General features: G+C 40.9%; 10 non-coding genes across 10 annotated transcripts; 4 read left to right on the top strand and 6 right to left on the bottom strand.

The window, feature by feature from the left end:
• Nucleotides 1-8,517: 8,517 nt before the first annotated feature.
• Nucleotides 8,518-8,612, top strand: TRNAI-UAU (transfer RNA isoleucine (anticodon UAU)). Its single transcript has 2 exons — nt 8,518-8,555; nt 8,577-8,612. It is a non-coding gene; the product is annotated as a tRNA-Ile (tRNA).
• Nucleotides 8,613-10,433: 1,821 nt separating this feature from the next.
• On the bottom strand, nt 10,434-10,515 carry TRNAS-GCU (transfer RNA serine (anticodon GCU)). Its single transcript has one exon. It is a non-coding gene; the product is annotated as a tRNA-Ser (tRNA).
• Nucleotides 10,516-15,267: 4,752 nt separating this feature from the next.
• On the bottom strand, nt 15,268-15,349 carry TRNAS-GCU (transfer RNA serine (anticodon GCU)). Its single transcript has one exon. It is a non-coding gene; the product is annotated as a tRNA-Ser (tRNA).
• Nucleotides 15,350-17,016: 1,667 nt separating this feature from the next.
• Nucleotides 17,017-17,088, bottom strand: TRNAT-UGU (transfer RNA threonine (anticodon UGU)). The gene has a single exon. It is a non-coding gene; the product is annotated as a tRNA-Thr (tRNA).
• A 1,083-nt stretch (nt 17,089-18,171) lies between these two features.
• TRNAI-UAU (transfer RNA isoleucine (anticodon UAU)) lies at nt 18,172-18,266 on the top strand. Its single transcript has 2 exons — nt 18,172-18,209; nt 18,231-18,266. It is a non-coding gene; the product is annotated as a tRNA-Ile (tRNA).
• Nucleotides 18,267-19,426: 1,160 nt separating this feature from the next.
• On the bottom strand, nt 19,427-19,498 carry TRNAT-UGU (transfer RNA threonine (anticodon UGU)). Its single transcript has one exon. It is a non-coding gene; the product is annotated as a tRNA-Thr (tRNA).
• Nucleotides 19,499-20,537: 1,039 nt separating this feature from the next.
• TRNAI-UAU (transfer RNA isoleucine (anticodon UAU)) lies at nt 20,538-20,632 on the top strand. The gene is made up of 2 exons: nt 20,538-20,575; nt 20,597-20,632. It is a non-coding gene; the product is annotated as a tRNA-Ile (tRNA).
• A 1,845-nt stretch (nt 20,633-22,477) lies between these two features.
• TRNAS-GCU (transfer RNA serine (anticodon GCU)) lies at nt 22,478-22,559 on the bottom strand. The gene has a single exon. It is a non-coding gene; the product is annotated as a tRNA-Ser (tRNA).
• Nucleotides 22,560-24,240: 1,681 nt separating this feature from the next.
• On the bottom strand, nt 24,241-24,312 carry TRNAT-UGU (transfer RNA threonine (anticodon UGU)). The gene has a single exon. It is a non-coding gene; the product is annotated as a tRNA-Thr (tRNA).
• Nucleotides 24,313-25,395: 1,083 nt separating this feature from the next.
• Nucleotides 25,396-25,490, top strand: TRNAI-UAU (transfer RNA isoleucine (anticodon UAU)). Its single transcript has 2 exons — nt 25,396-25,433; nt 25,455-25,490. It is a non-coding gene; the product is annotated as a tRNA-Ile (tRNA).
• Nucleotides 25,491-26,385: the final 895 nt, after the last annotated feature.

Genomic DNA, 26,385 nt, shown 5'->3' with positions numbered 1-26,385 from the left:
TATTTTCTTGATAATATGAAAGCAGGAAAGGGAAGCTTGGCAATAAGCAATCCTAAAGCAAGGTGTGACTCCAGGGAAGAATGACTTGAAAACAACATACAGAAAGACTCATGTAAAAAGGCCCTGATGAGGCTTGAACTCATGACCACTGGTTTACAAGACCAGTGCGCTGCCACTGAGCTACAAGGCCAGTCTGCACGCAGGATGTAAATTGCAACATGTATTCTTACTGAGGTATGAATATATCCATGATTTTGAGACTCTGTATGGAAACGTAGTTGCATATGAATGTCCACGTGCGCGCACACATTGAAGACCATGCTTAAGGCACTTTTTTTGGAAGTATGAAAAACTACATTTTCATATGAGAAAATAAGAGTTTTCGCATTCAAGACCATACCGATAGCTCTAGTTAGTATGTCTGCAATCAGTGACATATAGAGAACCCACTTATTAGAAGTGATCTGTCTCTGTGGGGCAGACATATGTTAACAGTCATTCATTTGAGAATGCCTAAACTTTAGGAGTAAGAGCTGCTTTCTTATCAATCTATTTATCCAAACTGGTTAATAAGCCAGGAGTGAGTGAAAGGCAATCCTCTGGAAACTCCATGAAAGATCTAATTTCTATTACGCACAAAATACTTCACTTTATTTGACATATTTGTTAAAATGGAACAGTCAGATGATCCCATCTAGCGGATCCTGGCTCTGTCTTGAAAGAGAGTGTAATTATACTACAAGAAATGCTGGCCATCAAAAGAGACTCTGATGGCTTTCCGATGAAGGTGGGATTCGAACCCACGCGTGCAGAGCACAATGGATTAGCAGTCCATCGCCTTAACCACTCGGCCACCTCGTCTGCCCTACAGCCCCATCTGAAACCTTGCTTCACAAAAGGTACTGAAGTGTCAATATACTGTACCTAAAAAAGAAAAAAACAGCTGAGGCAAGATCTCACATTCCACGTCTTCCCCCAATCAGGGACCTACATTTCATTTTTGGTAAATTCTTACTATGTGCTAATTACAAATATTCATAAGATTCCCCTAGACTTTGTCAGAACTGTCAAGATATAATTCTATGGGGTTTTGAATTGACAGAGCATATGTTATAGGACAATTATAGAATCTATTCCGTTTGGACTGTATTTTTAATAGCCATGATAACATGCTAGCATGTGAGTCGATCTTGCACAGTGAATGATGGAGCAGTGTCTGTCATCTACTTGGTCAGCTGTAGATGGCTCACCTGGGGAGATGTGAAAAGAGAGAGCTCCAGTGGCTCAATCGGTTAGCGCGTGGTTCTTATACAGCAGTACTTGCACTGAGCCATGCCGAGGTTGTGAGTTCGAGCCTCACCTGGAGCAGCCGTGTTGTTTTTCATAAACCATTTCACAAAAAGTAAAGTTTAAACTCAGAGTATGGACGGCCCTTGCTAGAGAGTCTTTACTTCTTATAGGATCTACGTGTCCTACTCCTCTGGGTGCCAAATATCACATATCCTCCGCGATGCTCAGTTTAAACATTCCATGATGTGCCATCTTGCATTTCATGCAAACACCACATCAGTGCATTTAAAAATACATTTGTAGAATAATAAATATGATGAAAACAGTGTTCTCACATGATAACCATAAACTGAAGAGCTGCAAAAAATGCTGTATCAGCTACTTACAATAAAAGGTGACTCGAAAAAACTAGCAAAAGAAGAGCATCATCATATTAAAGGTTCTATTCACCATCTTGAGTTGCACCATAGCAGCTTATGGTGCTTTTCTGCTCAGAGTGTGCCTCCAATCCCACATTCATTTTTAATTTCTTTGCAGTTTAAAAAACAACAATTACTGCTCGAAGTTCACTTTTCAAAACCATTCAACCTATTAAATGTATTTCTCTAACCTATGAATGTGGTCCATGTTCACTTTTCCTCATCTTCATCTCGATACTCCTTTCCCAGAAACCAGGTTCACTTCTTCATTCAACCCACCCATCCAAAGTCACCAAATCTTTGAAGCAAGTCTGCCTATTCTCCCTTTCTCTCTATGTACAAGATACCTTGTATCATTTGAATGGACAGCAGGAGAGAAGGATATTTATGGTGAGTGGGGGTGGGGTTTTGAGGAGTAACCTCATTTGCCTAAGAGCCGGGGTATCTGGGAAAAAAAGTATTTTATGGGGGAAGACTTTCACATCTCCATGGTGAAATTTGTAGGGCCTTATAACATCCTTTCTGTGGATGCAGATTCAGTCGGAACAGAGGTCCTAGTCCTCGCTCTGCCTTTCAAAGGAACTGTAAATATGCATGGCTTATTTGGCTTTGCCCGGCAGGGTGAGAATGGCGTTTGTCAGGCGTTCATCAGGAGATCGGAAGGGGTGAGGCAATAATTTATAATTCAATGATCTTCATGATATTTTCTTGATAATATGAAAGCAGGAAAGGGAAGCTTGGCAATAAGCAATCCTAAAGCAAGGTGTGACTCCAGAGAAGAATGACTTGAAAACAACATACAGAAAGACTCATGTAAAAAGGCCCTGATGAGGCTTGAACTCATGACCCCTGGTTTACAAGACCAGTGCGCTGCCACTGAGCTACAAGGCCAGTCTGCACGCAGGATGTAAATTGCAACATGTATTCTTACTGAGGTATGAATATATCTATGATTTTGAGACTCTGTATGGAAACGTAGTTGCATATGAATGTCCACGTGCGCGCACACATTGAAGACCATGCTTAAGGCACTTTTTTTGGAAGTATGAAAAACTACATTTTCATATGAGAAAATAAGAGTTTTCGCATTCAAGACCATACCGATAGCTCTAGTTAGTATGTCTGCAATCAGTGACATATAGAGAACCCACTTATTAGAAGTGATCTGTCTCTGTGGGGCGGACATATGTTAACAGTCATTCATTTGAGAATGCCTAAACTTTAGGAGTAAGAGCTGCTTTCTTATCAATCTATTTATCCAAACTGGTTAATAAGCCAGGAGTGAGTGAAAGGCAATCCTCTGGAAACTCCATGAAAGATCTAATTTCTATTACGCACAAAATACTTCACTTTATTTGACATATTTGTTAAAATGGAACAGTCAGATGATCCCATCTAGCGGATCCTGGCTCTGTCTTGAAAGAGAGTGTAATTATACTACAAGAAATGCTGGCCATCAAAAGAGACTCTGATGGCTTTCCGATGAAGGTGGGATTCGAACCCACGCGTGCAGAGCACAATGGATTAGCAGTCCATCGCCTTAACCACTCGGCCACCTCGTCTGCCCTACAGCCCCATCTGAAACCTTGCTTCACAAAAGGTACTGAAGTGTCAATATACTGTACCTAAAAAAGAAAAAAACAGCTGAGGCAAGATATCACATTCCACGTCTTCCCCCAATCAGGGACCTACATTTCATTTTTGGTAAATTCTTACTATGTGCTAATTACAAATATTCATAAGATTCCCCTAGACTTTGTTAGAACTGTCAAGATATAATTCTATGGGGTTTTGAATTGACAGAGCATATGTTATAGGACAATTATAGAATCTATTCCGTTTGGACTGTATTTTTAATAGTCATGATAACATGCTAGCATGTGAGTCGATCTTGCACAGTGAATGATGGAGCAGTGTCTGTCATCTACTTGGTCAGCTGTAGATGGCTCACCTGGGGAGATGTGAAAAGAGAGAGCTCCAGTGGCTCCACCGGTTAGCGCGTGGTTCTTATACAGCAGTACTTGCACTGAGCCATGCCGAGGTTGTGAGTTCGAGCCTCACCTGGAGCAGCCGTGTTGTTTTTCATAAACCATTTCACAAAAAGTAAAGTTTAAACTCAGAGTATGGACGGCCCTTGCTAGAGAGTCTTTACTTCTTATAGGATCTACGTGTCCTACTCCTCTGGGTGCCAAATATCACATATCCTCCGCGATGCTCAGTTTAAACATTCCATGATGTGCCATCTTGCATTTCATGCAAACACCACATCAGTGCATTTAAAAATACATTTGTAGAATAATAAATATGATGAAAACAGTGTTCTCACATGATAACCATAAACTGAAGAGCTGCAAAAAATGCTGTATCAGCTACTTACAATAAAAGGTGACTCGAAAAAACTAGCAAAAGAAGAGCATCATCATATTAAAGGTTCTATTCACCATCTTGAGTTGCACCATAGCAGCTTATGGTGCTTTTCTGCTCAGAGTGTGCCTCCAATCCCACATTCATTTTTAATTTCTTTGCAGTTTAAAAAACAACAATTACTGCTCGAAGTTCACTTTTCAAAACCATTCAACCTATTAAATGTATTTCTCTAACCTATGAATGTGGTCCATGTTCACTTTTCCTCATCTTCATCTCGATACTCCTTTCCCAGAAACCAGGTTCACTTCTTCATTCAACCCACCCATCCAAAGTCACCAAATCTTTGAAGCAAGTCTGCCTATTCTCCCTTTCTCTCTATGTACAAGATACCTTGTATCATTTGAATGGACAGCAGGAGAGAAGGATATTTATGGTGAGTGGGGGTGGGGTTTTGAGGAGTAACCTCATTTGCCTAAGAGCCGGGGTATCTGGGAAAAAAAGTATTTTATGGGGAAAGACTTTCACATCTCCTTGGTGAAATTTGTAGGGCCTTATAACATCCTTTCTGTGGATGCAGATTCAGTCGGAACAGAGGTCCTAGTCCTCGCTCTGCCTTTCAAAGGAACTGTAAATATGCATGGCTTATTTGGCTTTGCCCGGCAGGGCTTGCCCGCCAGGGTGAGAATGGCATTTGTCAGGCGTTTGTCAGGCGATCGGAAGGGGTGAGGCAATAATTTATAATTCAATGATCTTCATGATATTTTCTTGATAATATGAAAGCAGGAAAGGGAAGCTTGGCAATAAGCAATCCTAAAGCAAGGTGTGACTCCAGGGAAGAATGACTTGAAAACAACATACAGAAAGACTCATGTAAAAAGGCCCTGATGAGGCTTGAACTCATGACCACTGGTTTACAAGACCAGTGCGCTGCCACTGAGCTACAAGGGCAGTCTGCACGCAGGATGTAAATTGCAACATGTATTCTTACTGAGGTATGAATATATCCATGATTTTGAGACTCTGTATGGAAACGTAGTTGCATATCAATGTCCACGTGCGCGCACACATTGAAGACCATGCTTAAGGCACTTTTTTTGGAAGTATGAAAAACTACATTTTCATATGAGAAAATAAGAGTTTTCGCATTCAAGACCATACCGATAGCTCTAGTTAGTATGTCTGCAATCAGTGACATATAGAGAACCCACTTATTAGAAGTGATCTGTCTCTGTGGGGCAGACATATGTTAACAGTCATTCATTTGAGAATGCCTAAACTTTAGGAGTAAGAGCTGCTTTCTTATCAATCTATTTATCCAAACTGGTTAATAAGCCAGGAGTGAGTGAAAGGCAATCCTCTGGAAACTCCATGAAAGATCTAATTTCTATTACGCACAAAATACTTCACTTTATTTGACATATTTGTTAAAATGGAACAGTCAGATGATCCCATCTAGCGGATCCTGGCTCTGTCTTGAAAGAGAGTGTAATTATACTACAAGAAATGCTGGCCATCAAAAGAGACTCTGATGGCTTTCCGATGAAGGTGGGATTCGAACCCACGCGTGCAGAGCACAATGGATTAGCAGTCCATCGCCTTAACCACTCGGCCACCTCGTCTGCCCTACAGCCCCATCTGAAACCTTGCTTCACAAAAGGTACTGAAGTGTCAATATACTGTACCTAAAAAAGAAAAAAACAGCTGAGGCAAGATCTCACATTCCACGTCTTCCCCCAATCAGGGACCTACATTTCATTTTTGGTAAATTCTTACTATGTGCTAATTACAAATATTCATAAGATTCCCCTAGACTTTGTCAGAACTGTCAAGATATAATTCTATGGGGTTTTGAATTGACAGAGCATATGTTATAGGACAATTATAGAATCTATTCCGTTTGGACTGTATTTTTAATAGCCATGATAACATGCTAGCATGTGAGTCGATCTTGCACAGTGAATGATGGAGCAGTGTCTGTCATCTACTTGGTCAGCTGTAGATGGCTCACCTGGGGAGATGTGAAAAGAGAGAGCTCCAGTGGCTCAATCGGTTAGCGCGTGGTTCTTATACAGCAGTACTTGCACTGAGCCATGCCGAGGTTGTGAGTTCGAGCCTCACCTGGAGCAGCCGTGTTGTTTTTCATAAACCATTTCACAAAAAGTAAAGTTTAAACTCAGAGTATGGACGGCCCTTGCTAGAGAGTCTTTACTTCTTATAGGATCTACGTGTCCTACTCCTCTGGGTGCCAAATATCACATATCCTCCGCGATGCTCAGTTTAAACATTCCATGATGTGCCATCTTGCATTTCATGCAAACACCACATCAGTGCATTTAAAAATACATTTGTAGAATAATAAATATGATGAAAACAGTGTTCTCACATGATAACCATAAACTGAAGAGCTGCAAAAAATGCTGTATCAGCTACTTACAATAAAAGGTGACTCGAAAAAACTAGCAAAAGAAGAGCATCATCATATTAAAGGTTCTATTCACCATCTTGAGTTGCACCATAGCAGCTTATGGTGCTTTTCTGCTCAGAGTGTGCCTCCAATCCCACATTCATTTTTAATTTCTTTGCAGTTTAAAAAACAACAATTACTGCTCGAAGTTCACTTTTCAAAACCATTCAACCTATTAAACGTATTTCTCTAACCTATGAATGTGGTCCATGTTCACTTTTCCTCATCTTCATCTCGATACTCCTTTCCCAGAAACCAGGTTCACTTCTTCATTCAACCCACCCATCCAAAGTCACCAAATCTTTGAAGCAAGTCTGCCTATTCTCCCTTTCTCTCTATGTACAAGATACCTTGTATCATTTGAATGGACAGCAGGAGAGAAGGATATTTATGGTGAGTGGGGGTGGGGTTTTGAGGAGTAACCTCATTTGCCTAAGAGCCGGGGTATCTGGGAAAAAAAGTATTTTATGGGGGAAGACTTTCACATCTCCTTGGTGAAATTTGTAGGGCCTTATAACATCCTTTCTGTGGATGCAGATTCAGTCGGAACAGAGGTCCTAGTCCTCGCTCTGCCTTTCAAAGGAACTGTAAATATGCATGGCTTATTTGGCTTTGCCCGGCAGGGTGAGAATGGCGTTTGTCAGGCGTTCGTCAGGAGATCGGAAGGGGTGAGGCAATAATTTATAATTCAATGATCTTCATGATATTTTCTTGATAATATGAAAGCAGGAAAGGGAAGCTTGGCAATAAGCAATCCTAAAGCAAGGTGTGACTCCAGGGAAGAATGACTTGAAAACAACATACAGAAAGACTCATGTAAAAAGGCCCTGATGAGGCTTGAACTCATGACCCCTGGTTTACAAGACCAGTGCGCTGCCACTGAGCTACAAGGCCAGTCTGCACGCAGGATGTAAATTGCAACATGTATTCTTACTGAGGTATGAATATATCTATGATTTTGAGACTCTGTATGGAAACGTAGTTGCATATGAATGTCCACGTGCGCGCACACATTGAAGACCATGCTTAAGGCACTTTTTTTGGAAGTATGAAAAACTACATTTTCATATGAGAAAATAAGAGTTTTCGCATTCAAGACCATACCGATAGCTCTAGTTAGTATGTCTGCAATCAGTGACATATAGAGAACCCACTTATTAGAAGTGATCTGTCTCTGTGGGGCAGACATATGTTAACAGTCATTCATTTGAGAATGCCTAAACTTTAGGAGTAAGAGCTGCTTTCTTATCAATCTATTTATCCAAACTGGTTAATAAGCCAGGAGTGAGTGAAAGGCAATCCTCTGGAAACTCCATGAAAGATCTAATTTCTATTACGCACAAAATAATTCACTTTATTTGACATATTTGTTAAAATGGAACAGTCAGATGATCCCATCTAGCGGATCCTGGCTCTGTCTTGAAAGAGAGTGTAATTATACTACAAGAAATGCTGGCCATCAAAAGAGACTCTGATGGCTTTCCGATGAAGGTGGGATTCGAACCCACGCGTGCAGAGCACAATGGATTAGCAGTCCATCGCCTTAACCACTCGGCCACCTCGTCTGCCCTACAGCCCCATCTGAAACCTTGCTTCACAAAAGGTACTGAAGTGTCAATATACTGTACCTAAAAAAGAAAAAAACAGCTGAGGCAAGATCTCACATTCCACGTCTTCCCCCAATCAGGGACCTACATTTCATTTTTGGGAAATTCTTACTATGTGCTAATTACAAATATTCATAAGATTCCCCGAGACTTTGTCAGAACTGTCAAGATATAATTCTATGGGGTTTTGAATAGACAGAGCATATGTTATAGGACAATTATAGAATCTATTCCGTTTGGACTGTATTTTTAATAGTCATGATAACATGCTAGCATGTGAGTCGATCTTGCACAGTGAATGATGGAGCAGTGTCTGTCATCTACTTGGTCAGCTGTAGATGGCTCACCTGGGGAGATGTGAAAAGAGAGAGCTCCAGTGGCGCAATCGGTTAGCGCGCGGTACTTATACAGCAGTACTTGCACTGAGCCATGCCGAGGTTGTGAGTTCGAGCCTCACCTGGAGCAGCCGTGTTGTTTTTCATAAACCATTTCACAAAAAGTAAAGTTTAAACTCAGAGTATGGACGGCCCTTGCTAGAGAGTCTTTACTTCTTATAGGATCTACGTGTCCTACTCCTCTGGGTGCCAAATATCACATATCCTCCGCGATGCTCAGTTTAAACATTCCATGATGTGCCATCTTGCATTTCATGCAAACACCACATCAGTGCATTTAAAAATACATTTGTAGAATAATAAATATGATGAAAACAGTGTTCTCACATGATAACCATAAACTGAAGAGCTGCAAAAAATGCTGTATCAGCTACTTACAATAAAAGGTGACTCGAAAAAACTAGCAAAAGAAGAGCATCATCATATTAAAGGTTCTATTCACCATCTTGAGTTGCACCATAGCAGCTTATGGTGCTTTTCTGCTCAGAGTGTGCCTCCAATCCCACATTCATTTTTAATTTCTTTGCAGTTTAAAAAACAACAATTACTGCTCGAAGTTCACTTTTCAAAACCATTCAACCTATTAAATGTATTTCTCTAACCTATGAATGTGGTCCATGTTCACTTTTCCTCATCTTCATCTCGATACTCCTTTCCCAGAAACCAGGTTCACTTCTTCATTCAACCCACCCATCCAAAGTCACCAAATCTTTGAAGCAAGTCTGCCTATTCTCCCTTTCTCTCTATGTACAAGATACCTTGTATCATTTGAATGGACAGAAGGAGAGAAGGATATTTATGGTGAGTGGGGGTGGGGTTTTGAGGAGTAACCTCATTTGCCTAAGAGCCGGGGTATCTGGGAAAAAAAGTATTTTATGGGGGAAGACTTTCACATCTCCTTGGTGAAATTTGTAGGGCCTTATAACATCCTTTCTGTGGATGCAGATTCAGTCGGAACAGAGGTCCTAGTCCTTGCTCTGCCTTTCAAAGGAACTGTAAATATGCATGGCTTATTTGGCTTTGCCCGGCAGGGTGAGAATGGCGTTTGTCAGGCGTTCGTCAGGCGATCGGAAGGGGTGAGGCAATAATTTATAATTCAATGATCTTCATGATATTTTCTTGATAATATGAAAGCAGGAAAGGGAAGCTTGGCAATAAGCAATCCTAAAGCAAGGTGTGACTCCAGGGAAGAATGACTTGAAAACAACATACAGAAAGACTCATGTAAAATAGCCCTGATGAGGCTTGAACTCATGACCCCTGGTTTACAACACCAGTGCTCTGACACTGAGCTACAAGGCCAGTCTGCACGCAGGATGTAAATTGCAACATGTATTCTTACTGAGGTATGAATATATCTATGATTTTGAGACTCTGTATGGAAACATAGTTGCATATGAATGTCCACGTGCGCGCACACATTGAAGACCATGCTTAAGGCACTTTTTTTGGAAGTATGAAAAACTACATTTTCATATGAGAAAATAAGAGTTTTCGCATTCAAGACCATACCGATAGCTCTAGTTAGTATGTCTGCAATCAGTGACATATAGAGAACCCACTTATTAGAAGTGATCTGTCTCTGTGGGGCAGACATATGTTAACAGTCATTCATTTGAGACGGCCTAAACTTTAGGAGTAAGAGCTGCTTTCTTATCAATCTATTTATCCAAACTGGTTAATAAGCCAGGAGTGAGTGAAAGGCAATCCTCTGGAAACTCCATGAAAGATCTAATTTCTATTACGCACAAAATACTTCACTTTATTTGACATATTTGTTAAAATGGAACAGTCAGATGATCCCATCTAGCGGATCCTGGCTCTGTCTTGAAAGAGAGTGTAATTATACTACAAGAAATGCTGGCCATCAAAAGAGACTCTGATGGCTTTCCGACGAAGGTGGGATTCGAACCCACGCGTGCAGAGCACAATGGATTAGCAGTCCATCGCCTTAACCACTCGGCCACCTCGTCTGCCCTACAGCCCCATCTGAAACCTTGCTTCACAAAAGGTACTGAAGTGTCAATATACTGTACCTAAAAAAGAAAAAAACAGCTGAGGCAAGATCTCACATTCCACGTCTTTCCCCAATCAGGGACCTACATTTCATTTTTGGGAAATTCTTACTATGTGCTAATTACAAATATTCATAAGATTCCCCTAGACTTTGTCAGAACTGTCAAGATATAATTCTATGGGGTTTTGAATAGACAGAGCATATGTTATAGGACAATTATAGAATCTATTCCGTTTGGACTGTATTTTTAATAGTCATGATAACATGCTAGCATGTGAGTCGATCTTGCACAGTGAATGATGGAGCAGTGTCTGTCATCTACTTGGTCAGCTGTAGATGGCTCACCTGGGGAGATGTGAAAAGAGAGAACTCCAGTGGCGCAATCGGTTAGCGCGCGGTACTGATACAGCAGTACTTGCACTGAGCCATGCTGAGGTTGTGAGTTCGAGCCTCACCTGTAGCAGCCGTGTTGATTTTCATAAACCATTTCACAAAAAGTAAAGTTTAAACTCAGAGTATGGACGGCCCTTGCTAGAGAGTCTTTACTTCTTATAGGATCTACGTGTCCTACTCCTCTGGGTGCCAAATATCACATATCCTCCGCGATGCTCAGTTTAAACATTCCATGATGTGCCATCTTGCATTTCATGCAAACACCACATCAGTGCATTTAAAAATACATTTGTAGAATAATAAATATGATGAAAACAGTGTTCTCACATGATAACCATAAACTGAAGAGCTGCAAAAAATTCTGTATCAGCTACTTACAATAAAAGGTGACTCGAAAAAACTAGCAAAAGAAGAGCATCATCATATTAAAGGTTCTATTCACCATCTTGAGTTGCACCATAGCAGCTTATGGTGCTTTTCTGCTCAGAGTGTGCCTCCAATCCCACATTCATTTTTAATTTCTTTGCAGTTTAAAAAACAACAATTACTGCTCGAAGTTCACTTTTCAAAACCATTCAACCTATTAAATGTATTTCTCTAACCTATGAATGTGGTCCATGTTCACTTTTCCTCATCTTCATCTCGATACTCCTTTCCCAGAAACCAGGTTCACTTCTTCATTCAACCCACCCATCCAAAGTCACCAAATCTTTGAAGCAAGTCTGCCTATTCTCCCTTTCTCTCTATGTACAAGATACCTTGTATCATTTGAATGGACAGCAGGAGAGAAGGATATTTATGGTGAGTGGGGGTGGGGTTTTGAGGAGTAACCTCATTTGCCTAAGAGCCGGGGTATCTGGGAAAAAAAGTATTTTATGGGGGAAGACTTTCACATCTCCTTGGTGAAATTTGTAGGGCCTTATAACATCCTTTCTGTGGATGCAGATTCAGTCAGAACAGAGGTCCTAGTCCTTGCTCTGCCTTTCAAAGGAACTGTAAATATGCATGGCTTATTTGGCTTTGCCCGGCAGGGTGAGAATGGCGTTTGTCAGGCGTTCGTCAGGCGATCGGAAGGGGTGAGGCAATAATTTATAATTCAATGATCTTCATGATATTTTCTTGATAATATGAAAGCAGGAAAGGGAAGCTTGGCAATAAGCAATCCTAAAGCAAGGTGTGACTCCAGGGAAGAATGACTTGAAAACAACATACAGAAAGACTCATGTAAAAAGGCCCTGATGAGGCTTGAACTCATGACCCCTGGTTTACAAGACCAGTGCTTTGCCACTGAGCTACAAGGCCAGTCTGCACGCAGGATGTAAATTGCAACATGTATTCTTACTGAGGTATGAATATATCTATGATTTTGAGACTCTGTATGGAAACGTAGTTGCATATGAATGTCCACGTGCGCGCACACATTGAAGACCATGCTTAAGGCACTTTTTTTGGAAGTATGAAAAACTACATTTTCATATGAGAAAATAAGAGTTTTCGCATTCAAGACCATACCGATAGCTCTAGTTAGTATGTCTGCAATCAGTGACATATAGAGAACCCACTTATTAGAAGTGATCTGTCTCTGTGGGGCAGACATATGTTAACAGTCATTCATTTGAGAATGCCTAAACTTTAGGAGTAAGAGCTGCTTTCTTATCAATCTATTTATCCAAACTGGTTAATAAGCCAGGAGTGAGTGAAAGGCAATCCTCTGGAAACTCCATGAAAGATCTAATTTCTATTACGCACAAAATACTTCACTTTATTTGACATATTTGTTAAAATGGAACAGTCAGATGATCCCATCTAGCGGATCCTGGCTCTGTCTTGAAAGAGAGTGTAATTATACTACAAGAAATGCTGGCCATCAAAAGAGACTCTGATGGCTTTCCGATGAAGGTGGGATTCAAACCCACGCGTGCAGAGCACAATGGATTAGCAGTCCATCGCCTTAACCACTCGGCCACCTCGTCTGCCCTACAGCCCCATCTGAAACCTTGCTTCACAAAAGGTACTGAAGTGTCAATATACTGTACCTAAAAAAGAAAAAAACAGCTGAGGCAAGATCTCACATTCCACGTCTTCCCCCAATCAGGGACCTACATTTCATTTTTGGTAAATTCTTACTATGTGCTAATTACAAATATTCATAAGATTCCCCTAGACTTTGTCAGAACTGTCAAGATATAATTCTATGGGGTTTTGAATTGACAGAGCATATGTTATAGGACAATTATAGAATCTATTCCGTTTGGACTGTATTTTTAATAGTCATGATAACATGCTAGCATGTGAGTCGATCTTGCACAGTGAATGATGGAGCAGTGTCTGTCATCTACTTGGTCAGCTGTAGATGGCTCACCTGGGGAGATGTGAAAAGAGAGAGCTCCAGTGGCTCAATCGGTTAGCGCGCGGTTCTTATACAGCAGTACTTGCACTGAGCCATGCCGAGGTTGTGAGTTCGAGCCTCACCTGGAGCAGCCGTGTTGTTTTTCATAAACCATTTCACAAAAAGTAAAGTTTAAACTCAGAGTATGGACGGCCCTTGCTAGAGAGTCTTTACTTCTTATAGGATCTACGTGTCCTACTCCTCTGGGTGCCAAATATCACATATCCTCCGCGATGCTCAGTTTAAACATTCCATGATGTGCCATCTTGCATTTCATGCAAACACCACATCAGTGCATTTAAAAATACATTTGTAGAATAATAAATATGATGAAAACAGTGTTCTCACATGATAACCATAAACTGAAGAGCTGCAAAAAATGCTGTATCAGCTACTTACAATAAAAGGTGACTCGAAAAAACTAGCAAAAGAAGAGCATCATCATATTAAAGGTTCTATTCACCATCTTGAGTTGCACCATAGCAGCTTATGGTGCTTTTCTGCTCAGAGTGTGCCTCCAATCCCACATTCATTTTTAATTTCTTTGCAGTTTAAAAAACAACAATTACTGCTCGAAGTTCACTTTTCAAAACCATTCAACCTATTAAATGTATTTCTCTAACCTATGAATGTGGTCCATGTTCACTTTTCCTCATCTTCATCTCGATACTCCTTTCCCAGAAACCAGGTTCACTTCTTCATTCAACCCACCCATCCAAAGTCACCAAATCTTTGAAGCAAGTCTGCCTATTCTCCCTTTCTCTCTATGTACAAGATACCTTGTATCATTTGAATGGACAGCAGGAGAGAAGGATATTTATGGTGAGTGGGGGTGGGGTTTTGAGGAGTAACCTCATTTGCCTAAGAGCCGGGGTATCTGGGAAAAAAAGTATTTTATGGGGGAAGACTTTCACATCTCCTTGGTGAAATTTGTAGGGCCTTATAACATCCTTTCTGTGGATGCAGATTCAGTCGGAACAGAGGTCCTAGTCCTTGCTCTGCCTTTCAAAGGAACTGTAAATATGCATGGCTTATTTGGCTTTGCCCGGCAGGGCTTGCCCGGCAGGGTGAGAATGGCGTTTGTCAGGCGTTCGTCAGGCGATCGGAAGGGGTGAGGCAATAATTTATAATTCAATGATCTTCATGATATTTTCTTGATAATATGAAAGCAGGAAAGGGAAGCTTGGCAATAAGCAATCCTAAAGCAAGGTGTGACTCCAGGGAAGAATGACTTGAAAACAACATACAGAAAGACTCATGTAAAAAGGCCCTGATGAGGCTTGAACTCATGACCCCTGGTTTACAAGACCAGTGCTCTGCCACTGAGCTACAAGGCCAGTCTGCACGCAGGATGTAAATTGCAACATGTATTCTTACTGAGGTATGAATATATCTATGATTTTGAGACTCTGTATGGAAACGTAGTTGCATATGAATGTCCACGTGCGCGCACACATTGAAGACCATGCTTAAGGCACTTTTTTTGGAAGTATGAAAAACTACATTTTCATATGAGAAAATAAGAGTTTTCGCATTCAAGACCATACCGATAGCTCTAGTTAGTATGTCTGCAATCAGTGACATATAGAGAACCCACTTATTAGAAGTGATCTGTCTCTGTGGGGCAGACATATGTTAACAGTCATTCATTTGAGACGGCCTAAACTTTAGGAGTAAGAGCTGCTTTCTTATCAATCTATTTATCCAAACTGGTTAATAAGCCAGGAGTGAGTGAAAGGCAATCCTCTGGAAACTCCATGAAAGATCTAATTTCTATTACGCACAAAATACTTCACTTTATTTGACATATTTGTTAAAATGGAACAGTCAGATGATCCCATCTAGCGGATCCTGGCCCTGTCTTGAAAGAGAGTGTAATTATACTACAAGAAATGCTGGCCATCAAAAGAGACTCTGATGGCTTTCCGACGAAGGTGGGATTCGAACCCACGCGTGCAGAGCACAATGGATTAGCAGTCCATCGCCTTAACCACTCGGCCACCTCGTCTGCCCTACAGGCCCATCTGAAACCTTGCTTCACAAAAGGTACTGAAGTGTCAATATACTGTACCTAAAAAAGAAAAAAACAGCTGAGGCAAGATCTCACATTCCACGTCTTCCCCCAATCAGGGACCTACATTTCATTTTTGGGAAATTCTTACTATGTGCTAATTACAAATATTCATAAGATTCCCCTAGACTTTGTCAGAACTGTCAAGATATAATTCTATGGGGTTTTGAATAGACAGAGCATATGTTATAGGACAATTATAGAATCTATTCCGTTTGGACTGTATTTTTAATAGTCATGATAACATGCTAGCATGTGAGTCGATCTTGCACAGTGAATGATGGAGCAGTGTCTGTCATCTACTTGGTCAGCTGTAGATGGCTCACCTGGGGAGATGTGAAAAGAGAGAGCTCCAGTGGCTCAATCGGTTAGCGTGCGGTTCTTATACAGCAGTACTTGCACTGAGCCATGCCGAGGTTGTGAGTTCGAGCCTCACCTGGAGCAGCCGTGTTGTTTTTCATAAACCATTTCACAAAAAGTAAAGCTTAAACTCAGAGTATGGACGGCCCTTGCTAGAGAGTCTTTACTTCTTATAGGATCTACGTGTCCTACTCCTCTGGGTGCCAAATATCACATATCCTCCGCGATGCTCAGTTTAAACATTCCATGATGTGCCATCTTGCATTTCATGCAAACACCACATCAGTGCATTTAAAAATACATTTGTAGAATAATAAATATGATGAAAACAGTGTTCTCACATGATAACCATAAACTGAAGAGCTGCAAAAAATGCTGTATCAGCTACTTACAATAAAAGGTGACTCGAAAAAACTAGCAAAAGAAGAGCATCATCATATTAAAGGTTCTATTCACCATCTTGAGTTGCACCATAGCAGCTTATGGTGCTTTTCTGCTCAGAGTGTGCCTCCAATCCCACATTCATTTTTAATTTCTTTGCAGTTTAAAAAACAACAATTACTGCTCGAAGTTCACTTTTCAAAACCATTCAACCTATTAAATGTATTTCTCTAACCTATGAATGTGGTCCATGTTCACTTTTCCTCATCTTCATCTCGATACTCCTTTCCCAGAAACCAGGTTCACTTCTTCATTCAACCCACCCATCCAAAGTCACCAAATCTTTGAAGCAAGTCTGCCTATTCTCCCTTTCTCTCTATGTACAAGATACCTTGTATCATTTGAATGGACAGCAGGAGAGAAGGATATTTATGGTGAGTGGGGGTGGGGTTTTGAGGAGTAACCTCATTTGCCTAAGAGCCGGGGTATCTGGGAAAAAAAGTATTTTATGGGGAAAGACTTTCACATCTCCTTGGTGAAATTTGTAGGGCCTTATAACATCCTTTCTGTGGATGCAGATTCAGTCGGAACAGAGGTCCTAGTCCTCGCTCTGCCTTTCAAAGGAACTGTAAATATGCATGGCTTATTTGGCTTTGCCCGGCAGGGTGAGAATGGCGTTTGTCAGGCGTTCGTCAGGCGATCGGAAGGGGTGAGGCAATAATTTATAATTCAATGATCTTCATGATATTTTCTTGATAATATGAAAGCAGGAAAGGGAAGCTTGGCAATAAGCAATCCTAAAGCAAGGTGTGACTCCAGGGAAGAATGACTTGAAAACAACATACAGAAAGACTCATGTAAAATGGCCCTGATGAGGCTTGAACTCATGACCCCTGGTTTACAAGACCAGTGCTCTGCCACTGAGCTACAAGGCCAGTCTGCACGCAGGATGTAAATTGCAACATGTATTCTTACTGAGGTATGAATATATCTATGATTTTGAGACTCTGTATGGAAACATAGTTGCATATGAATGTCCACGTGCGCGCACACATTGAAGACCATGCTTAAGGCACTTTTTTTGGAAGTATGAAAAACTACATTTTCATATGAGAAAATAAGAGTTTTCGCATTCAAGACCATACCGATAGCTCTAGTTAGTATGTCTGCAATCAGTGACATATAGAGAACCCACTTATTAGAAGTGATCTGTCTCTGTGGGGCAGACATATGTTAACAGTCATTCATTTGAGACGGCCTAAACTTTAGGAGTAAGAGCTGCTTTCTTATCAATCTATTTATCCAAACTGGTTAATAAGCCAGGAGTGAGTGAAAGGCAATCCTCTGGAAACTCCATGAAAGATCTAATTTCTATTACGCACAAAATACTTCACTTTATTTGACATATTTGTTAAAATGGAACAGTCAGATGATCCCATCTAGCGGATCCTGGCTCTGTCTTGAAAGAGAGTGTAATTATACTACAAGAAATGCTGGCCATCAAAAGAGACTCTGATGGCTTTCCGACGAAGGTAGGATTCGAACCCACGCGTGCAGAGCACAATGGATTAGCAGTCCATCGCCTTAACCACTCGGCCACCTCGTCTGCCCTACAGCCCCATCTGAAACCTTGCTTCACAAAAGGTACTGAAGTGTCAATATACTGTACCTAAAAAAGAAAAAAACTGCTGAGGCAAGATCTCACATTCCACGTCTTCCCCCAATCAGGGACCTACATTTCATTTTTGGGAAATTCTTACTATGTGCTAATTACAAATATTCATAAGATTCCCCTAGACTTTGTCAGAACTGTCAAGATATAATTCTATGAGGTTTTGAATAGACAGAGCATATGTTATAGGACAATTATAGAATCTATTCCGTTTGGACTGTATTTTTAATAGTCATGATAACATGCTAGCATGTGAGTCGATCTTGCACAGTGAATGATGGAGCAGTGTCTGTCATCTACTTGGTCAGCTGTAGATGGCTCACCTGGGGAGATGTGAAAAGAGAGAGCTCCAGTGGCGCAATCGGTTAGCGCGCGGTACTTATACAGCAGTACTTGCACTGAGCCATGCCGAGGTTGTGAGTTCGAGCCTCACCTGGAGCAGCCGTGTTGTTTTTCATAAACCATTTCACAAAAAGTAAAGTTTAAACTCAGAGTATGGACGGCCCTTGCTAGAGAGTCTTTACTTCTTATAGGATCTACGTGTCCTACTCCTCTGGGTGCCAAATATCACATATCCTCCGCGATGCTCAGTTTAAACATTCCATGATGTGCCATCTTGCATTTCATGCAAACACCACATCAGTGCATTTAAAAATACATTTGTAGAATAATAAATATGATGAAAACAGTGTTCTCACATGATAACCATAAACTGAAGAGCTGCAAAAAATGCTGTATCAGCTACTTACAATAAAAGGTGACTCGAAAAAACTAGCAAAAGAAGAGCATCATCATATTAAAGGTTCTATTCACCATCTTGAGTTGCACCATAGCAGCTTATGGTGCTTTTCTGCTCAGAGTGTGCCTCTAATCCCACATTCATTTTTAATTTCTTTGCAGTTTAAAAAACAACAATTACTGCTCGAAGTTCACTTTTCAAAACCATTCAACCTATTAAATGTATTTCTCTAACCTATGAATGTGGTCCATGTTCACTTTTCCTCATCTTCATCTCGATACTCCTTTCCCAGAAACCAGGTTCACTTCTTCATTCAACCCACCCATCCAAAGTCACCAAATCTTTGAAGCAAGTCTGCCTATTCTCCCTTTCTCTCTATGTACAAGATACCTTGTATCATTTGAATGGACAGCAGGAGAGAAGGATATTTATGGTGAGTGGGGGTGGGGTTTTGAGGAGTAACCTCATTTGCCTAAGAGCCGGGGTATCTGGGAAAAAAAGTATTTTATGGGGGAAGACTTTCACATCTCCTTGGTGAAATTTGTAGGGCCTTATAACATCCTTTCAGTGGATGCAGATTCAGTCGGAACAGAGGTCCTAGTCCTCGCTCTGCCTTTCAAAGGAACTGTAAATATGCATGGCTTATTTGGCTTTGCCCGGCAGGGTGAGAATGGCGTTTGTCAGGCGTTCGTCAGGCGATCGGAAGGGGTGAGGCAATAATTTATAATTCAATGATCTTCATGATATTTTCTTGATAATATGAAAGCAGGAAAGGGAAGCTTGGCAATAAGCAATCCTAAAGCAAGGTGTGACTCCAGGGAAGAATGACTTGAAAACAACATACAGAAAGACTCATGTAAAATGGCCCTGATGAGGCTTGAACTCATGACCCCTGGTTTACAAGACCAGTGCTCTGCCACTGAGCTACAAGGCCAGTCTGCACGCAGGATGTAAATTGCAACATGTATTCTTACTGAGGTATGAATATATCTATGATTTTGAGACTCTATATGGAAACATAGTTGCATATGAATGTCCACGTGCGCGCACACATTGAAGACCATGCTTAAGGCACTTTTTTTGGAAGTATGAAAAACTACATTTTCATATGAGAAAATAAGAGTTTTCGCATTCAAGACCATACCGATAGCTCTAGTTAGTATGTCTGCAATCAGTGACATATAGAGAACCCACTTATTAGATTTGAGACGGCCTAAACTTTAGGAGTAAGAGCTGCTTTCTTATCAATCTATTTATCCAAACTGGTTAATAAGCCAGGAGTGAGTGAAAGGCAATCCTCTGGAAACTCCATGAAAGATCTAATTTCTATTACGCACAAAATACTTCACTTTATTTGACATATTTGTTAAAATGGAACAGTCAGATGATCCCATCTAGCGGATCCTGGCTCTGTCTTGAAAGAGAGTGTAATTATACTACAAGAAATGCTGGCCATCAAAAGAGACTCTGATGGCTTTCCGACGAAGGTAGGATTCGAACCCACGCGTGCAGAGCACAATGGATTAGCAGTCCATCGCCTTAACCACTCGGCCACCTCGTCTGCCCTACAGCCCCATCTGAAACCTTGCTTCACAAAAGGTACTGAAGTGTCAATATACTGTACCTAAAAAAGAAAAAAACTGCTGAGGCAAGATCTCACATTCCACGTCTTCCCCCAATCAGGGACCTACATTTCATTTTTGGGAAATTCTTACTATGTGCTAATTACAAATATTCATAAGATTCCCCTAGACTTTGTCAGAACTGTCAAGATATAATTCTATGAGGTTTTGAATAGACAGAGCATATGTTATAGGACAATTATAGAATCTATTCCGTTTGGACTGTATTTTTAATAGTCATGATAACATGCTAGCATGTGAGTCGATCTTGCACAGTGAATGATGGAGCAGTGTCTGTCATCTACTTGGTCAGCTGTAGATGGCTCACCTGGGGAGATGTGAAAAGAGAGAGCTCCAGTGGCGCAATCGGTTAGCGCGCGGTACTTATACAGCAGTACTTGCACTGAGCCATGCCGAGGTTGTGAGTTCGAGCCTCACCTGGAGCAGCCGTGTTGTTTTTCATAAACCATTTCACAAAAAGTAAAGTTTAAACTCAGAGTATGGACGGCCCTTGCTAGAGAGTCTTTACTTCTTATAGGATCTACGTGTCCTACTCCTCTGGGTGCCAAATATCACATATCCTCCGCGATGCTCAGTTTAAACATTCCATGATGTGCCATCTTGCATTTCATGCAAACACCACATCAGTGCATTTAAAAATACATTTGTAGAATAATAAATATGATGAAAACAGTGTTCTCACATGATAACCATAAACTGAAGAGCTGCAAAAAATGCTGTATCAGCTACTTACAATAAAAGGTGACTCGAAAAAACTAGCAAAAGAAGAGCATCATCATATTAAAGGTTCTATTCACCATCTTGAGTTGCAGCTTATGGTGCTTTTCTGCTCAGAGTGTGCCTCCAATCCCACATTCATTTTTAATTTCTTTGCAGTTTAAAAAACAACAATTACTGCTCGAAGTTCACTTTTCAAAACCATTCAACCTATTAAATGTATTTCTCTAACCTATGAATGTGGTCCATGTTCACTTTTCCTCATCTTCATCTCGATACTCCTTTCCCAGAAACCAGGTTCACTTCTTCATTCAACCCACCCATCCAAAGTCACCAAATCTTTGAAGCAAGTCTGCCTATTCTCCCTTTCTCTCTATGTACAAGATACCTTGTATCATTTGAATGGACAGCAGGAGAGAAGGATATTTATGGTGAGTGGGGGTGGGGTTTTGAGGAGTAACCTCATTTGCCTAAGAGCCGGGGTATCTGGGAAAAAAAGTATTTTATGGGAGAAGACTTTCACATCTCCTTGGTGAAATTTGTAGGGCCTTATAACATCCTTTCAGTGGATGCAGATTCAGTCGGAACAGAGGTCCTAGTCCTCGCTCTGCCTTTCAAAGGAACTGTAAATATGCATGGCTTATTTGGCCGGGCTTGCCCGGCAGGGCTTGCCCGGCAGGGCTTGCCCGGCAGGGTGAGAATGGCGTTTGTCAGGCGTTCGTCAGGCGATCGGAAGGGGTGAGGCAATAATTTATAATTCAATGATCTTCATGATATTTTCTTGATAATATGAAAGCAGGAAAGGGAAGCTTGGCAATAAGCAATCCTAAAGCAAGGTGTGACTCCAGGGAAGAATGACTTGAAAACAACATACAGAAAGACTCATGTAAAAAGGCCCTGATGAGGCTTGAACTCATGACCCCTGGTTTACAAGACCAGTGCTCTGCCACTGAGCTACAAGGCCAGTCTGCACGCAGGATGTAAATTGCAACATGTATTCTTACTGAGGTATGAATATATCTATGATTTTGAGACTCTATATGGAAACGTAGTTACATATGAATGTCCACGTGCGCGCACACATTGAAGACCATGCTTAAGGCACTTTTTTTGGAAGTATGAAAAACTACATTTTCATATGAGAAAATAAGAGTTTTCGCATTCAAGACCATACCGATAGCTCTAGTTAGTATGTCTGCAATCAGTGACATATAGAGAACCCACTTATTAGAAGTGATCTGTCTCTGTGGGGCAGACATATGTTAACAGTCATTCATTTGAGAATGCCTAAACTTTAGGAGTAAGAGCTGCTTTCTTATCAATCTATTTATCCAAACTGGTTAATAAGCCAGGAGTGAGTGAAAGGCAATCCTCTGGAAACTCCATGAAAGATCTAATTTCTATTACGCACAAAATACTTCACTTTATTTGACATATTTGTTAAAATGGAACAGTCAGATGATCCCATCTAGCGGATCCTGGCTCTGTCTTGAAAGAGAGTGTAATTATACTACAAGAAATGCTGGCCATCAAAAGAGGCTCTGATGGCTTTCCGACGAAGGTGGGATTCGAACCCACGCGTGCAGAGCACAATGGATTAGCAGTCCATCGCCTTAACCACTCGGCCACCTCGTCTGCCCTACAGCCCCATCTGAAACCTTGCTTCACAAAAGGTACTGAAGTGTCAATATACTGTACCTAAAAAAGAAAAAAACAGCTGAGGCAAGATCTCACATTCCACGTCTTCCCCCAATCAGGGACCTACATTTCATTTTTGGGAAATTCTTACTATGTGCTAATTACAAATATTCATAAGATTCCCCGAGACTTTGTCAGAACTGTCAAGATATAATTCTATGGGGTTTTGAATAGACAGAGCATATGTTATAGGACAATTATAGAATCTATTCCGTTTGGACTGTATTTTTAATAGTCATGATAACATGCTAGCATGTGAGTCGATCTTGCACAGTGAATGATGGAGCAGTGTCTGTCATCTACTTGGTCAGCTGTAGATGGCTCACCTGGGGAGATGTGAAAAGAGAGAGCTCCAGTGGCTCAATCGGTTAGCGCGCGGTTCTTATACAGCAGTACTTGCACTGAGCCATGCCGAGGTTGTGAGTTCGAGCCTCACCTGGAGCAGCCGTGTTGTTTTTCATAAACCATTTCACAAAAAGTAAAGTTTAAACTCAGAGTATGGACGGCCCTTGCTAGAGAGTCTTTACTTCTTATAGGATCTACGTGTCCTACTCCTCTGGGTGCCAAATATCACATATCCTCCGCGATGCTCAGTTTAAACATTCCATGATGTGCCATCTTGCATTTCATGCAAACACCACATCAGTGCATTTAAAAATACATTTGTAGAATAATAAATATGATGAAAACAGTGTTCTCACATGATAACCATAAACTGAAGAGCTGCAAAAAATGCTGTATCAGCTACTTACAATAAAAGGTGACTCGAAAAAACTAGCAAAAGAAGAGCATCATCATATTAAAGGTTCTATTCACCATCTTGAGTTGCACCATAGCAGCTTATGGTGCTTTTCTGCTCAGAGTGTGCCTCCAATCCCACATTCATTTTTAATTTCTTTGCAGTTTAAAAAACAACAATTACTGCTCGAAGTTCACTTTTCAAAACCATTCAACCTATTAAATGTATTTCTCTAACCTATGAATGTGGTCCATGTTCACTTTTCCTCATCTTCATCTCGATACTCCTTTCCCAGAAACCAGGTTCACTTCTTCATTCAACCCACCCATCCAAAGTCACCAAATCTTTGAAGCAAGTCTGCCTATTCTCCCTTTCTCTCTATGTACAAGATACCTTGTATCATTTGAATGGACAGAAGGAGAGAAGGATATTTATGGTGAGTGGGGGTGGGGTTTTGAGGAGTAACCTCATTTGCCTAAGAGCCGGGGTATCTGGGAAAAAAAGTATTTTATGGGGGAAGACTTTCACATCTCCTTGGTGAAATTTGTAGGGCCTTATAACATCCTTTCTGTGGATGCAGATTCAGTCGGAACAGAGGTCCTAGTCCTTGCTCTGCCTTTCAAAGGAACTGTAAATATGCATGGCTTATTTGGCTTTGCCCGGCAGGGCTTGCCCGCCAGGGTGAGAATGGCGTTTGTCAGGCGTTCGTCAGGCGATCGGAAGGGGTGAGGCAATAATTTATAATTCAATGATCTTCATGATATTTTCTTGATAATATGAAAGCAGGAAAGGGAAGCTTGGCAATAAGCAATCCTAAAGCAAGGTGTGACTCCAGGGAAGAATGACTTGAAAACAACATACAGAAAGACTCATGTAAAATGGCCCTGATGAGGCTTGAACTCATGACCCCTGGTTTACAAGACCAGTGCTCTGCCACTGAGCTACAAGGCCAGTCTGCACGCAGGATGTAAATTGCAACATGTATTCTTACTGAGGTATGAATATATCTATGATTTTGAGACTCTGTATGGAAACATAGTTGCATATGAATGTCCACGTGCGCGCACACATTGAAGACCATGCTTAAGGCACTTTTTTTGGAAGTATGAAAAACTACATTTTCATATGAGAAAATAAGAGTTTTCGCATTCAAGACCATACCGATAGCTCTAGTTAGTATGTCTGCAATCAGTGACATATAGAGAACCCACTTATTAGAAGTGATCTGTCTCTGTGGGGCAGACATATGTTAACAGTCATTCATTTGAGACGGCCTAAACTTTAGGAGTAAGAGCTGCTTTCTTATCAATCTATTTATCCAAACTGGTTAATAAGCCAGGAGTGAGTGAAAGGCAATCCTCTGGAAACTCCATGAAAGATCTAATTTCTATTACGCACAAAATACTTCACTTTATTTGACATATTTGTTAAAATGGAACAGTCAGATGATCCCATCTAGCGGATCCTGGCTCTGTCTTGAAAGAGAGTGTAATTATACTACAAGAAATGCTGGCCATCAAAAGAGACTCTGATGGCTTTCCGACGAAGGTAGGATTCGAACCCACGCGTGCAGAGCACAATGGATTAGCAGTCCATCGCCTTAACCACTCGGCCACCTCGTCTGCCCTACAGCCCCATCTGAAACCTTGCTTCACAAAAGGTACTGAAGTGTCAATATACTGTACCTAAAAAAGAAAAAAACTGCTGAGGCAAGATCTCACATTCCACGTCTTCCCCCAATCAGGGACCTACATTTCATTTTTGGGAAATTCTTACTATGTGCTAATTACAAATATTCATAAGATTCCCCTAGACTTTGTCAGAACTGTCAAGATATAATTCTATGAGGTTTTGAATAGACAGAGCATATGTTATAGGACAATTATAGAATCTATTCCGTTTGGACTGTATTTTTAATAGTCATGATAACATGCTAGCATGTGAGTCGATCTTGCACAGTGAATGATGGAGCAGTGTCTGTCATCTACTTGGTCAGCTGTAGATGGCTCACCTGGGGAGATGTGAAAAGAGAGAGCTCCAGTGGCGCAATCGGTTAGCGCGCGGTACTTATACAGCAGTACTTGCACTGAGCCATGCCGAGGTTGTGAGTTCGAGCCTCACCTGGAGCAGCCGTGTTGTTTTTCATAAACCATTTCACAAAAAGTAAAGTTTAAACTCAGAGTATGGACGGCCCTTGCTAGAGAGTCTTTACTTCTTATAGGATCTACGTGTCCTACTCCTCTGGGTGCCAAATATCACATATCCTCCGCGATGCTCAGTTTAAACATTCCATGATGTGCCATCTTGCATTTCATGCAAACACCACATCAGTGCATTTAAAAATACATTTGTAGAATAATAAATATGATGAAAACAGTGTTCTCACATGATAACCATAAACTGAAGAGCTGCAAAAAATGCTGTATCAGCTACTTACAATAAAAGGTGACTCGAAAAAACTAGCAAAAGAAGAGCATCATCATATTAAAGGTTCTATTCACCATCTTGAGTTGCACCATAGCAGCTTATGGTGCTTTTCTGCTCAGAGTGTGCCTCTAATCCCACATTCATTTTTAATTTCTTTGCAGTTTAAAAAACAACAATTACTGCTCGAAGTTCACTTTTCAAAACCATTCAACCTATTAAATGTATTTCTCTAACCTATGAATGTGGTCCATGTTCACTTTTCCTCATCTTCATCTCGATACTCCTTTCCCAGAAACCAGGTTCACTTCTTCATTCAACCCACCCATCCAAAGTCACCAAATCTTTGAAGCAAGTCTGCCTATTCTCCCTTTCTCTCTATGTACAAGATACCTTGTATCATTTGAATGGACAGCAGGAGAGAAGGATATTTATGGTGAGTGGGGGTGGGGTTTTGAGGAGTAACCTCATTTGCCTAAGAGCCGGGGTATCTGGGAAAAAAAGTATTTTATGGGGGAAGACTTTCACATCTCCTTGGTGAAATTTGTAGGGCCTTATAACATCCTTTCAGTGGATGCAGATTCAGTCGGAACAGAGGTC

This window comes from Triturus cristatus, chromosome 12 (genome assembly GCF_964204655.1).
Source record: "Triturus cristatus chromosome 12, aTriCri1.1, whole genome shotgun sequence".
NCBI classification, from domain to species: domain Eukaryota; kingdom Metazoa; phylum Chordata; class Amphibia; order Caudata; family Salamandridae; genus Triturus; species Triturus cristatus.
The sequence above is the reverse complement of the archived record's forward strand: the minus strand, read 5'-3'. Positions and strand labels throughout refer to the sequence as shown.